Here is a 13164-nt window from a genome sequence, read left to right on the forward strand (position 1 = left end):
TTTTTAAAAATGTATTCTTGAAAAAATATTTTTTTCATGGACAATCCAAACGGACCCTAAAATGTTTGAATAATTTAGTTAAGTTTGCTATTTAGATAAAACAATAACAATGTCAGTTTGAACAACATTAAGTTTTTTTAGAGGGAATTTTTTAATAAATTTGTTTTCAATAAAATTATTTAATTATTTTAATAAAAAAATTTTTACTAAATTTACTTTAATACAATTTTTTTTACTAAATTAATTTTTAATAAGTTTCTTTTGGTAAATTTATTTTAATAAGTTTGTTTTAATAAGTTTATTTTAATAACATTTTAGTAACTTTATTTTAGTAACTTTATTTTAATAAGTTTATTTAATGGAATGAAAGAAATAAAAAATATTTTTATATTTTATATTTTTATATTTTTATATTTGACATTTTTAAAATATTAATTTTCAAAGTATCAAATAAAAATTTTAACTATATTTGACGTTGTTTTCATGTCAAGTAAATGTCAACTATATTTGACGTGCAATAAACGTCAGGTAAAATTCGCACTATACTTGACGCTAAAAAACCGTCAAGTACAATCTCCACTATACTTGACGCGACACAAAACGTCAAGTAAAAATAATTCGAAAATTTTGGTAAAACTTTTGTGTTCTTTAAACTATACTTGATGTTGTTTTCGCATCAAGTAAAGTTTCACAATACTTGACATGAATACAACGTCAAGTAAAATATTCTTTATACTTGACGCGAAAAAAACGTCAAGTAAAGGTTAGCGTACAATTATCCAAAAAACTCCGTGAAAACTCCGTTTTTTTGAGACTATACTTGACGTTTTTCCTATAAAATTGTCAATACTTGACGTTTTTTTTAACAAAAGCGTCAAGTATGTAAAAGTGCCTAGTGTCAAGTAAAGTAGATTTTGTAGTAGTGTGAATTTTTCACGAAACATGTTCATTTATTTATTTATTTATTTATTTATTGTAGGTATATTTTGATAGTGGTTGAACTAAGAAATACTCGAGTATTATGAGATGTTATATAACTTTTACGTGATATTACATGTTAGCAATAATTCCAAAGTGAAAGGAACTCTAAAAATAATAGGTTCATGGAGACTAAGATTCAACTAGTTAAAAAATATATGTTTGAATTTGATACTTTTATACTGAAGTAAAACAAATAAATGATGTGGATTAAAATTTTAGTAGTAAAATATAATGACACTAAAGTTGAATCATATGTTGGGTTTTCTAACTTGTTGGTTTGTGTCTATTTTGTTTTTAAATTTTAAAAAGGGTACTTTTCAACAATATAACAAAGCGACAAAATATTTACACTCTATAAAATAATTTTGAAAACGAAAAAAGTTCACACGCCTACCGTAGAAAATACAAAAAATTCTCTGTCAACCATGTCGTCAACAACGCGCGTATAATATATTTGGTGCACAATCGTTTAGATTTAACTATTGTTTGATACACGATCGTTTAGATTTGGTTATTTATATTTAGCTACAATTTATTTTTCCAATTATATCGTTTAATTTTGTTACATGATCGTTTAATTTGGTTATGTTTAAATTTGGTTACGTTTATATTTGATCATTTAGATTTGATTGTTTAGATTAGGACTCAAATCTAAATGATTTTTTTTTTAAAATTTGGTACGTTTAGAATTGACTAAATGAATTTTTTGCATTTTTTTTTGTACATGATCACTTATTTTTTTTACACGATCGTTTATTTTTTCAAGATTCTTTAGTACACGATTGTTTAAATTTGGCTAAATGATTTTTTTTAATTCTTTTGGTACATGATCGTTTAGATTTGTCAACACGATGATTTAATTTTTTTTACACGATCGTTTACATTTGACTACTTCAATTTAAATGATTGTTTTCAAGATTCTTTATACACGATCGTTTAGATTTTACTATTTTTTATACACGGTCGTTTAGATTTGGTTACTCAAATATAAATGACGTAAAAAAGAAGAGGAAAAGAAGAAAGAGGATGGAAACAAATTGCAACAGAGAAAAAAGAAAAGGAAAAAAGAAAGATGATTGAAAAAAATTGCATCAAAAAAAAAGAAGAAAAGGAAAAGAAGAAAGTAGATGAAAAGATTAAACGACGTAAAAAATAATAGGAAAAAAAAGAAAGACGATAGAAAGAAATTACAGTAAAAAAAAAGAAAAAAAGAAGAAAGACGATAAAAGAAATTGTAACCAAGAGGAGATCAAGAAAGATGAAATGACAAACCTCAAATATATAAAAAAAAGGTTAACTTTATGAGTTTTGTTATACAGACCTTAAATAGTTTGATGTTTTATAGTTCGGTCTTTTATAATTTGATGTTTTGTTACATAAAATTAATCTTTTAAGAAACTAAACGTATTCTTAAACTTAAACTTTTGTGTTTAAATGACCATTAAATTAAAATTTTAATTTCATGTTTATTGTGTCTTTAAATCTTACATACAGTTTTTTGGGAAAAAAATTATGTACGGAAGTTGAGTTCCATAAATGGACGAAAATTTAAATATTTTTAACATTAGATAATTGGATATTTTCACTTTTATATCCATAGATATTGATTAATTAATTTTAATTAAGGAAATTTTTAAATATAATAAAATGTATCAAAATATTTATAATTCAATGTTATTATAGAAGGAGATAAAAGTCCGTTAATGTCCGGCCGTGACTATTATTATCATAAAATTTGAAATTTTATTATATTATGTAAATTTTTTATTTGTTTTGCTATTTATAATAACTTTTCTTCTATATTTATTTGAATATATCAAAATGTGCCTTCATTAGATAAATTTACAAACTAAATTTGCGATTACCAACTATTCGTGGATTGAATTTTTTAGTACAAGATGGATGGAAGAATTTGACCTACAAATCTATTAGTTCTCAATGCAAAGAAATACTAGTTAAAATAAGGGTAATTTTCATAAATGTAATAAAATATCAAACTATTTACAGCTCGTGTGACAAAACCCATGAAATTAGCTATTTTTTAAATATTTCAGATTTGCTCTTCCATTTTTCTTCTCTTCATCGTTGCGATTTCTTTCATCATTATTTTTTTACCTTGTGATTTCTTTCCATATCTTTCTTCTTTTCCTCTTCTTTTCTTACGTTGTTTAATTTTGGGTAATCAAATCTAAATGACTATGTACAAAAAATAGCAAAATCTAAAAGATTGTGTATAAAGAATCATTTCCTCTTCTTTTCTTACGTCGTTTAAATTTGAGTAACCAAATCTAAACAAACATATACAAAAAATAGCAAAATTTAAAAGATCGTGTATAAAAACTCTTGAAAAAAATCATTTAGATTAGAGTAACCAAATATAAACGATTGTGTAAAAAAAGTAAACGATCGTGTAAAAAAAATAAATCATCGTGTAGTCAAATCTAAACGATCATGTACCAAAAAAAGTTTAAAAAAATTGTTTAGCCAAATCTAAACGATCTTGTACCAAATTTTGAGCCAAATCTAAATGATCTTGTACCAAATTTTGAAAAAAAAATCATGTGACCAAATTCAAATGTAATCAAATTAAATGATTGTGTAACAAAATTAAACGATAGAATTGAAAAAATAAATTGTAGTCAAATCTAAACGATCGTGTACCAAACAATAGTCAAATCTAAACAATCGTGTATCAAATATATTACGCGCGCGTTGTTGATGAGATTTTTATATTTTTCACGATGTTGATGAGATATTTTTTATATTTTTCACGATGGGCCTGTAGGCTTATTCCGTTTTTGAAATTGTTTTATAAAATGTAGATATTTTGCTGCTTTGTTATATTTTTTAGAAAATCCCTTAAACTAAACGAATTATGTAGATTTTATTTTAAAGATCAGATAATTTCAATTTAGGTGATCATATATTGCATCAAGTGATTGTTATTATTATTATCATTTGGGAGAACATGACACAAGAAGCCTTTTTTTTGTTATTATGGTTGTTATTACTATTATCTAAAGGAAAGAAGCATTGGATCAAAATTAAATCATAATGATGTAGCAATTTACAAATTGCAAAGATTTCTCAAATACGAGGAAAATAAGAAAAACACGAAAAATGTGACCCCTTGTGCTTTAATAGGGATACTTGCTAAAGCTATATTCCCAGCCATTTTTAGAAATAATAGTTTTAAAATCATTAAAATCTCTTTTATGAAAAGTAATAATATATATCATATATTTTCTTTTTCTGGATAAATAAATAAATTATTAGACATGTTTTAAGTTGGATACATTCTTAGAAGTATCTCAAATGAATATTGACAAGTTACATTTGTAAAAAGATAATAGTTTTAAATTATTTTTAATAAAAGATTTCAACCACAAACTTCTAGATCATTAATACATTTTTATTATAGTTGAGTTAGGTTACTTTGATCTCTAAGACCGTTGTGCTATTCCTCAAGTATTACTAACCTACCAATGGTAGACATAGAGTTTCGAGTCTAAGTCATTCAATAGAAGTTTAAAAAGCACGTGAGATGGAATTCACTCCTTCCCAACTATAGGATAAGTAAATGAGTGTTTCTTTAAATGGTGTTCCCGGGACGTGAACAAAGGGCTCTACCCTCACTATGGCACGAGAGGTATTTTTATTTATTGGTTGGACCATAAAAAGATTGTTCACAGTGGAGGAGCATTAGTATTTAAAAACTAAAAGTAACCCAGAGTAAAACGATAATTGGACCCAACTTGCGTTACAAATACTTGTGAGGGAGTAACTTACTGTTATCGATTTATATTCATGGGCACAAAAATAGATTGATCTATACCCATGGTCTCACCCGCCCCGATCCCCCACTCCACTATGAAAGAAAACGACAAAGTATATATGTGTGTATGTATGTATTTATATTTATTTATAAAAAAAAACAAAAACAAAAGCAGGGAATATACATGCACGTATGTACGTATGTGTAGATTATATTATATATATCTACTTATATTTATTTATATTTATTAATAAGAAAACAAAAGTGGGAAATATTTTCTTGCAGGAAACCTAATCCCCGCGGAATCTCCATGGGAAATTGCCACCTCGTTCCTTGCTGGAAAATTTGTAGGGATGGGGAATGGGACTGGTTGTAAAGTTTATGCATGGTTCATTCATGGATGTATCACGTTAAGCTCTAGTGAGTGACATAGTAGGCTGCTAGAATCGAATCACGCAGTAAAAGGTACCTGTACTGTCTATGCGTTGTTAATTTTCTTAATGGTATGCATGTAGTACAAGTTTTCCTCTTGCTTGTCCAAGTGTAAGCGAAGCGAGAGGTTTCCTTGGTAAGCCAGGGTCAAACAAAAGGAATTTCTATCAAGCTTTAGCTATAATGTTTACTTCTCATTCAGGTGGTATATACAAATCTATACAGTATAAAGTAAATGTATGTACGTATATTAAATCTACTATTTACACTAGAGATTCTATAGAAGGTGACATTGAATTGCGTGAATATGGTGAATGAACTAACTTGTACTAAAGAAGTGCAAAGGAATATTTCCATGTTGTAGGCGATTAAGTCATTCGATAGTCCTTGATGCGATCAAGATCATTAATCATCTTCTAATTAAGGCAGACACTTCTCAGTGCCTAAATGTCACACTTGCTCGCCTCTCGGGATACAAATGATGTATATAAATTAAGTGATAACTATCTAGATTTCATTACTTGTAAGGGTCACATTACCTCTATTTTAAGGGTGGTGACCTCTTGGCACCAAATTACCACACTTGTTCTCTTTTCGGAACATAAATGATGGAGGTTTAATTGCAAGAATGGAGTTTGTTTCTGAACTCCTTCCTGTTCACGTTTAGCCATATCCTTGGCTAGTTACTCTCTCCAGCAATTGGCGATAAACGCGGGCCAAATGATGAGTCAAACTTAAATAAATGCATTGAACCTTATAAGTAAAGACTTCTTATCAAGAACTTATCACAAACCTAACTACTTATAACACTTCAATAGATGAACAGTAAAGAAATGATAGATTGACATGGAATAAAGATGCAATGTATTGATAAATGTAGGCCTTTCAACCATGTACAATATAAAAGTCAAACATTACAATGAAAGCACAAAAAATGGAAAGTAAGAAGGGAGTCAAGTCGTAGAATGAATAGAAATACATTCGTTAGCTCTTTTACAAGTTAGGGGGAAGAGGATGGTGATTTCTCTCTCTAAGCTCTCACTTACAGGTTGACCGAAGAAGAGGACAAGAAGAAGAACTTCTATAAAATGGGAAAAGTTAATCTCTTTTTGTCAGATCTTATTGAGTTTTTTAGGGTTTGGTCCATTCAGACTAGAAAATGTTAGATGGTAGGGGTGGAGACTTTATATAAACTACTTTAGACGGGAAGCCTTTATTCTTCTATACATGTTAGCATCGATTGCAGTCTTGTCAAGTCACATCAACTCAAACTACATTCTTGTCTTCTAATGAATCTTCATCGTGTGATGATGTGGTGTCTCGCCTAGGGAAGTTAATTGTCAGGCAATCTTCCTATCGCAAAGCTTTTGCACGCACTCCTCTTGCAATTCACTATGTTTCTTCTTTTCTTCATAATCCTGCGATAAAATACTGAAAAGCATGGTAAAACAGGCATGGAGAATTATGTAAGTTATATTCCCTTATCTTTATAATTTGCGATGAAAGCTAAGTGTTTTGAGACTTTATTCCGCATTTTGGCTCCACTGCTTTACCTAAAAGGCCATAATAACTTGTAGTTTCTACAAGTTATTGGGGACGGGGAGGGGCTGCTTGATAGATTTAGGTTTATTGTTTATGCTATTTATAATCTTAATGTATAAGATTGCGCGATTAGGATATGTAAGTTAAATTCACATCGCAAACCTCTTTCCATGCCAAGTCATGGTCATTGCATGCGAGATGCTTGCTTGTTATTAATCATCGCATAGTTACTAAATCCTCGTTAAGTACAAGTTTTCCTATTGCTTGTCCAAGTGTAAGCGAAACGATAGGTTTTCTGGGAAGTCTCGTGTCAAACACAAGGAATTGATACCAAAGCTTAGTATAAGGCTTACTTATTCATCTATTAGGCCGTATAAAGTAACTATCTATATAGTATAAAGTAAAGTAAATCTAAGTGCTAAACCTAATATCTACACTAGAGAATTAGTAAAAGGTGAAGAGAATGGGGGAGAGATGGAAATGTGGACTAACTTGTATTAAGAAAGAGTGAAGTAACATCTCTACGTTGCTAGGCGATTAAGCTATGCGATAACCTTGATGCTAAAGAAATCAGTCAACTGGCGTCTGATTAAGGCAAGCACCTCTTAGTGCCTTAAACGTCACACTTGCTTGTCACTTAAGATGCAAATGATAAAACTTGGTTAAGCGATATCTATCTTAAAGTGTTTACTTATAAGACCTATATTACCTCTCTTTTAAGAGTGGCAACCTCTTGGTGCTAAATTACCACACTTGTTCTTCTTTCGGGACACAAACGATGGAGATTTAATCGCCAAGGTGGAGTTTGTCTCCAAACTCCCTTTTGCGTGCGTTAGCCATATCCTTGCTACTTACTATCTCGAGTAGTTGGTGACAGACGCTGGCCAAGCTGTGATTATAGCTCAACTAACTTGATAAATTTTATAAGTTAGACTTCTTATCAAGAACTTATCACAAACCTAATCTACTTATAACACATTGACAGATGAAAAATAAAGGAATATTGGATTAAAAAGGTATAAACATGTAATGTATTAAAGAATATAGGCCTTAGGCCACTGTAAAATATGAACAATATACATTACAATGAAATATAAAAATGGAAAGTAAAGAGAATGAAGAATATTACAAGTTTGGGGAAAGGAAATGATGAAATCTCTCTAATCTCTTGAAGCTCTCACTTACAAGACAGATCAAAGAAGAAAAACTTTTACAGAGAGCGGAAAGGAACCTTTCCGCTGGCTCTAGTAGAGCTCTCTAGGGTTTGGCCAATTCATGGCAAATTGTTCACTTGGTAGAGATGGACTCCTTTTATATGATACTTTCAACGGGAAACTTCTATTCTTCTGATCATGTCAATGCCAATTACAACCTTTGTTAAGTCACATCAACTCCAACTACCATTATTGTCTTCTAGTGATCACTTCCTCTTGTGTTGATGTGGATTCTCGCTAGAGATATTTGGTCACCAGAAAAGCTTCTTATCGTGTAGCACGCGCTCCTCTGCATCACTACCTTCTTCTTTGTTTTCTAAACCTGTGATAAAAACTGAAAAACAGGGTTCAACAGGCATGAAGACTTATGCAAGTTGTATTCTCTAATAATTATGAATTTGCGATAGAAACTATGCATTTTGATACATTTATCATGCGTTTTGGCTTTATTGTTCTACCTAAAAGGTCATAATAACTTGTATTTCTACATGTTATCATGGACCCCATCTCTATCATCCTTGTCCCTAGAGACATTTCTAAGCATAAGACTGGACACAAAATAGTAACCACTAAATGTGTTGAAATTTATGTCCTAAAACTTATAGTTTGTAATTTAAAATCATATTCTATTCAATAAAGTTGTTAATGAATATTTATTGGTAAACATGAATACTATATAATTTGGAATCCAATAAACTAAGGTCCCAAAGATATCTTGTATAGACTTGGACTTTATGTATATACATAAACATGGATCAAGCTCAAGTATATTGTTGGGTTTTATCTCCTAAAACTTATAAATAGTAAATGTAATTCATTGGCATGCACTTGCCTCCCCATTGGACTGAGTTTTAGGCGTTAAGGAGTGATGCCATTACCAAATGGCTCCTTAAATGTGAGGTAGAACGACACGACTCTCATGCCGCACAAGTTTAAATAACAACCCTGCCTTCCCTCCTCTACTTGGCTTTTACGCTTGAGATCCATCCTTTCTTTGGCTTCACGCCTGACAATCTGGGAAGGGAAACATAAAGCGTAAGTTAAATGGACTTAGTGAGCTATAAGTTTGCGAAATACCTTTTGGGGAATACAACAACTTTCAGATATAACAACAATAAGGTCAGTTTACAAAACATAAGGATCTCATCGCATAGAACCACAATCAATCAAACCACAATTGCAACAAGCACGATAATTATGTTCCACACGCTTAAGTCATCATGTGATAAAAACTCATCACTGGGACCTAAGATTCTCTCCTCACCTAGACTTGGGTTTCACATTCAACCAGAGTCATGCAAGTTACCTAGGATTGCCACTAGCGTCTCACCACAATCTTTTCTCAGACTTGGGATTCACATTCAATTAGCATCTCATACAACATTCCTTGTCTATTTGTAGGATTCAAATTCAACTACTATCCAACGTTAATAACATATCACAACTCAGCCTGATCTAGAGTTCTTCCTTCGTCTGGATCTGGGATTCACATTCAACAAGCGTCGTCTGAGTTACCTGAGATTTCCACCAGCGTCTTACGATATGTCTCATCTTTCTTACATCATACATTCATTAGAATTAGCAAATAGAAATGTTAGCTACCTAGCTTCCTTTTATAAAATCATAGTAGTAACAATATCATGTAATAAACATCAACGAAGGAATACTTTCAAGATAGAATACATCTTTCACGTACCAAGATTTCAAACACAACATTAACTATTCATGGAAATCATTCATAAAACATTTTTACCATTGATGAAAGATTCACAAATATTTTGCTTATGAAAGTTACTCAAAACAATCATTTGTTACACAAACCTTTTACAAAGACGTTTGTTTTATTTAAGAATAATCACTCACAAAAATACTTAGCCTCAACTTCTTCCTTCTCTGCTTTTGGCTTTCTCTTCTCGCCTAGCAGTTTCCTTGATCAACTTGTTCAACACTGAGAGCTTTCTCTTGTAATCTATCAGAGTGTTTAACATTTTTGAAAAACTCCTTTTTCCTTCGGTCTTGAGCCTTATTTATAGTGTCCTTTCACATCCAAGGGTCACTTCCATGCTTTACACGTGTTATTTTACCAATACACCGCGCCATGTAGCTAACCCAAACTCGACACGTAGGTCAAATATCGGTGATGATTAGCATTTCCCTGAGATGTCAACCTTATCTCCTTGGAAAGCCAAACTTTTTAATCGCCTAACTCTCTTTATCACTTGCGAAGCAACAAACATTTAGTTTCCACAACGAGGTGTCTACTCATTTCAATAGGACACATACTTCTTCATCACACTCTTTTAGCCGTAGGTACTTCTTCTTGCATTACTTCGCTAAACACCTAGCCCTTAGCATCCAACACATGCTTTTTCCTCGCCAGCTATTCTTATCTTGTCGCTTACCTTACGCAGTAAAACTTATACCCAAACATTTCTCTTCGCTTCGCCTTCTCTCCTCTCGCATCGTTCGTTACAAGATGTCCCATGCTTACTTATCCGAAATAACTTTCTAGCAAGGCTTCCTTTCAACAAGACTCCCTTTTTCCGTATTAGGGTCTCACAATATTCCTAATTTCATAATAATAAAAATATGGTTTTAAATTTTAGTAGCTCATTGAATCTGGAAGGTCTTTTTTCGAAAAATAAAAAATAATTTTTTATATTATTTTTATATATATTTATCAATCTTTTCAAATTCGATGAAAAAAACTATTGAAATATCCAACTTAATCTTCTCTATAAATTGTTTTGTGCATTTGCTCATGGATTTATAAACAAGTTTTAAGCAAATAATGATTTTTTTTTCGTCAAGATGATTGATTCAAGATAAATCTCAAGGCCCCATCCTCTCATTGACCTAAGAGAAATTCAGTTTATAGGTTGGACCTTAAACTATAATTGTTCATTAGTGAACCAGTGTGATTTAAGGAACAAGATGTAATCTTAGGGATAAAACAGTATTTTGATTTAGCTGAGATTACGAACAACCTGTGAAAAACTAACTTACTAATCATTGTTATATAAGATGGACACAAATATATTTATAGTGAGTGGAGTGCAACTACAAGACTTTTGTTCATTACTTAAAGAGTTAAATAAATTGTGTTTAATAATGTCTTTAATGAAAGTTATTCCCCTAAACATCTCACACACCCTCTTCTGGGTCACCTACTCTTGACCCGTGAGGCTGCGTAAAGTCAACCGATATCCCTCCCTTTCTAAATGACACTAGTTGACCTTGACTACCGAACACTTCAAAATACTAAACAACTTAAACAAATTTTATTTTACAATCTTGAAAACAAGTTAAAATTATATGCCACTAACTACAAACCAATGCCTAAAAAACAAAACGAAAACAGAATAACTTGTCTAACTTAACTTAAGACATATGTACATGATGTAGCTTTATATTAAAGTACTAACCACTAATAACAAAATCTAACAACAACTGGAACAACAAACTGGTGACAGTAGGTTAGGCTCGCCGATCAGGATTTTTTCTTAGAGAGTGGAAAACATTTGGAAATGGTGAACTAAATAGCCCAGTGAGTGACAGTTGTTATAACATGCTTTTAAAATAATTTAACTTAAAGCTTACCTTTTTTGCATAAATAATTTATGAAGCATTGTATATAACATAGAACTTTTAAAACCTTTTACTTGATAAATTATTTTTCCTTTTAAATAACTCTTTCTGCTTTTTATAATAAATTTTTGTTCATTTATCTTTGTTTATTCTATACCTTGAACTCGGTCACGTTGGCATGATGATTCAAAACTTCCATGCCTGATAACGTAGTCATGATATTATCATGCCTGAAGTTGGTTAAGATAGTAGAGTATAATCGGTACTATCTTACCTGAACTTGGTAATAGTGGTTAAGTAGCCAGTATAGCCCTATACCCCTGAAAATCTGTGCATATTGACCACATGTAACTCAATGTATAGAATGCACATGGTTTTCTTGCTTTAAAACCTTACTTAACAAACTCATGCTTTTGCAAATATGTTTCTAAACAGTGAACAACTCTTATTTTAGAAAACTTAAAACATGCTCGTAGATCTTAGATTGCTAGCTTAAACATATTCAAAACAATCCAATTGAACACATGTAATCTTATCAACATTAGCTAAGCTTAAACATTCAACTCAAATCATACTTTTAATAGCAATTAATAAAACATGCTTAGAAACTTTTTTAGAAATCATTTTGTTACTCACAAATGGTAGTTTAAACCCTTGGCTTGTAAATTTTTCCAATCTTCTCTTGACCTCAAACAAAGCCATTTAAACTTAAATTAATCCTTTATCCTTAGAAAAATCCAACATCTTCTAAAAAATAACAAAAACACTCAAAATGGCCCAAAAATGTCCATGCTAACCTCACAAGGAAGACATTGCAGAGCCTGGGTAGGTTACGCCGCATGCTAACCTCACAAGGAACACGTTGCGCTCCCATAGCCTAGAGTCTCGCACAATGCATGTTTCTTGCACGTAGGGCAAGTCGCATGGCACAAGCGCATGCTTCGTGTTGCCTGGTCATGTACTGGTGCATTTAAAGACTCAACTAATCTCTTAAATCTTAAAACGCATGCCTAGCTCTCCATGCACTTTCTAACCTTTGACCCAACCTCAACATTGCCCAAAATTTCTTTTTTTTTTTGGTTAGAACCTAAGTCCCACTGTGGAAGGTAATATCTCATAATCCATAACTCAAATAAGAAAACTTTCTTCTACAAAGTTGTTTTTAATTGTCTTAACTTTCTTACTAAAATGTGTAGCTTAAAATTCCAAAGGATACGTTCTATAGCTTTCTGGTAGTCAGGACTGCTCATATTCTTTTTTAGAATGACCTTTCCTCCTTTCTTTAGCTCAAACCTTATCTTCTTCGCCTCAAAATCGACTGACAGCTTTAAGTTATAAACTAAACTCAATTTAAAAACTTTTGAAAGTAATTTGGGCCAAAATGCATGAGTAAAATGAGAGAAATTCTCCTCTGAAGTGACCTATTTATAGTGAATCTTGCATGAGAATCTCTTGACACCTTCAGCTACCTGAAAGTTAACTCTTGCATGCAAGACTCGTGGAATCCACTTAACTGACTTACCTTGGCCAACCACCTCTTCACCATCTCACCCAACTTCAACCAAAATGCCTAGAGACATCAATCGCCTTGCTAACCTCTTTAGACTTGGCCACAAGCCTCATCTCGCTTGC

The sequence above is a fragment of the Cucumis melo genome, chromosome 11 (assembly GCF_025177605.1).
Source record: "Cucumis melo cultivar AY chromosome 11, USDA_Cmelo_AY_1.0, whole genome shotgun sequence".
NCBI lineage: Eukaryota > Viridiplantae > Streptophyta > Magnoliopsida > Cucurbitales > Cucurbitaceae > Cucumis > Cucumis melo.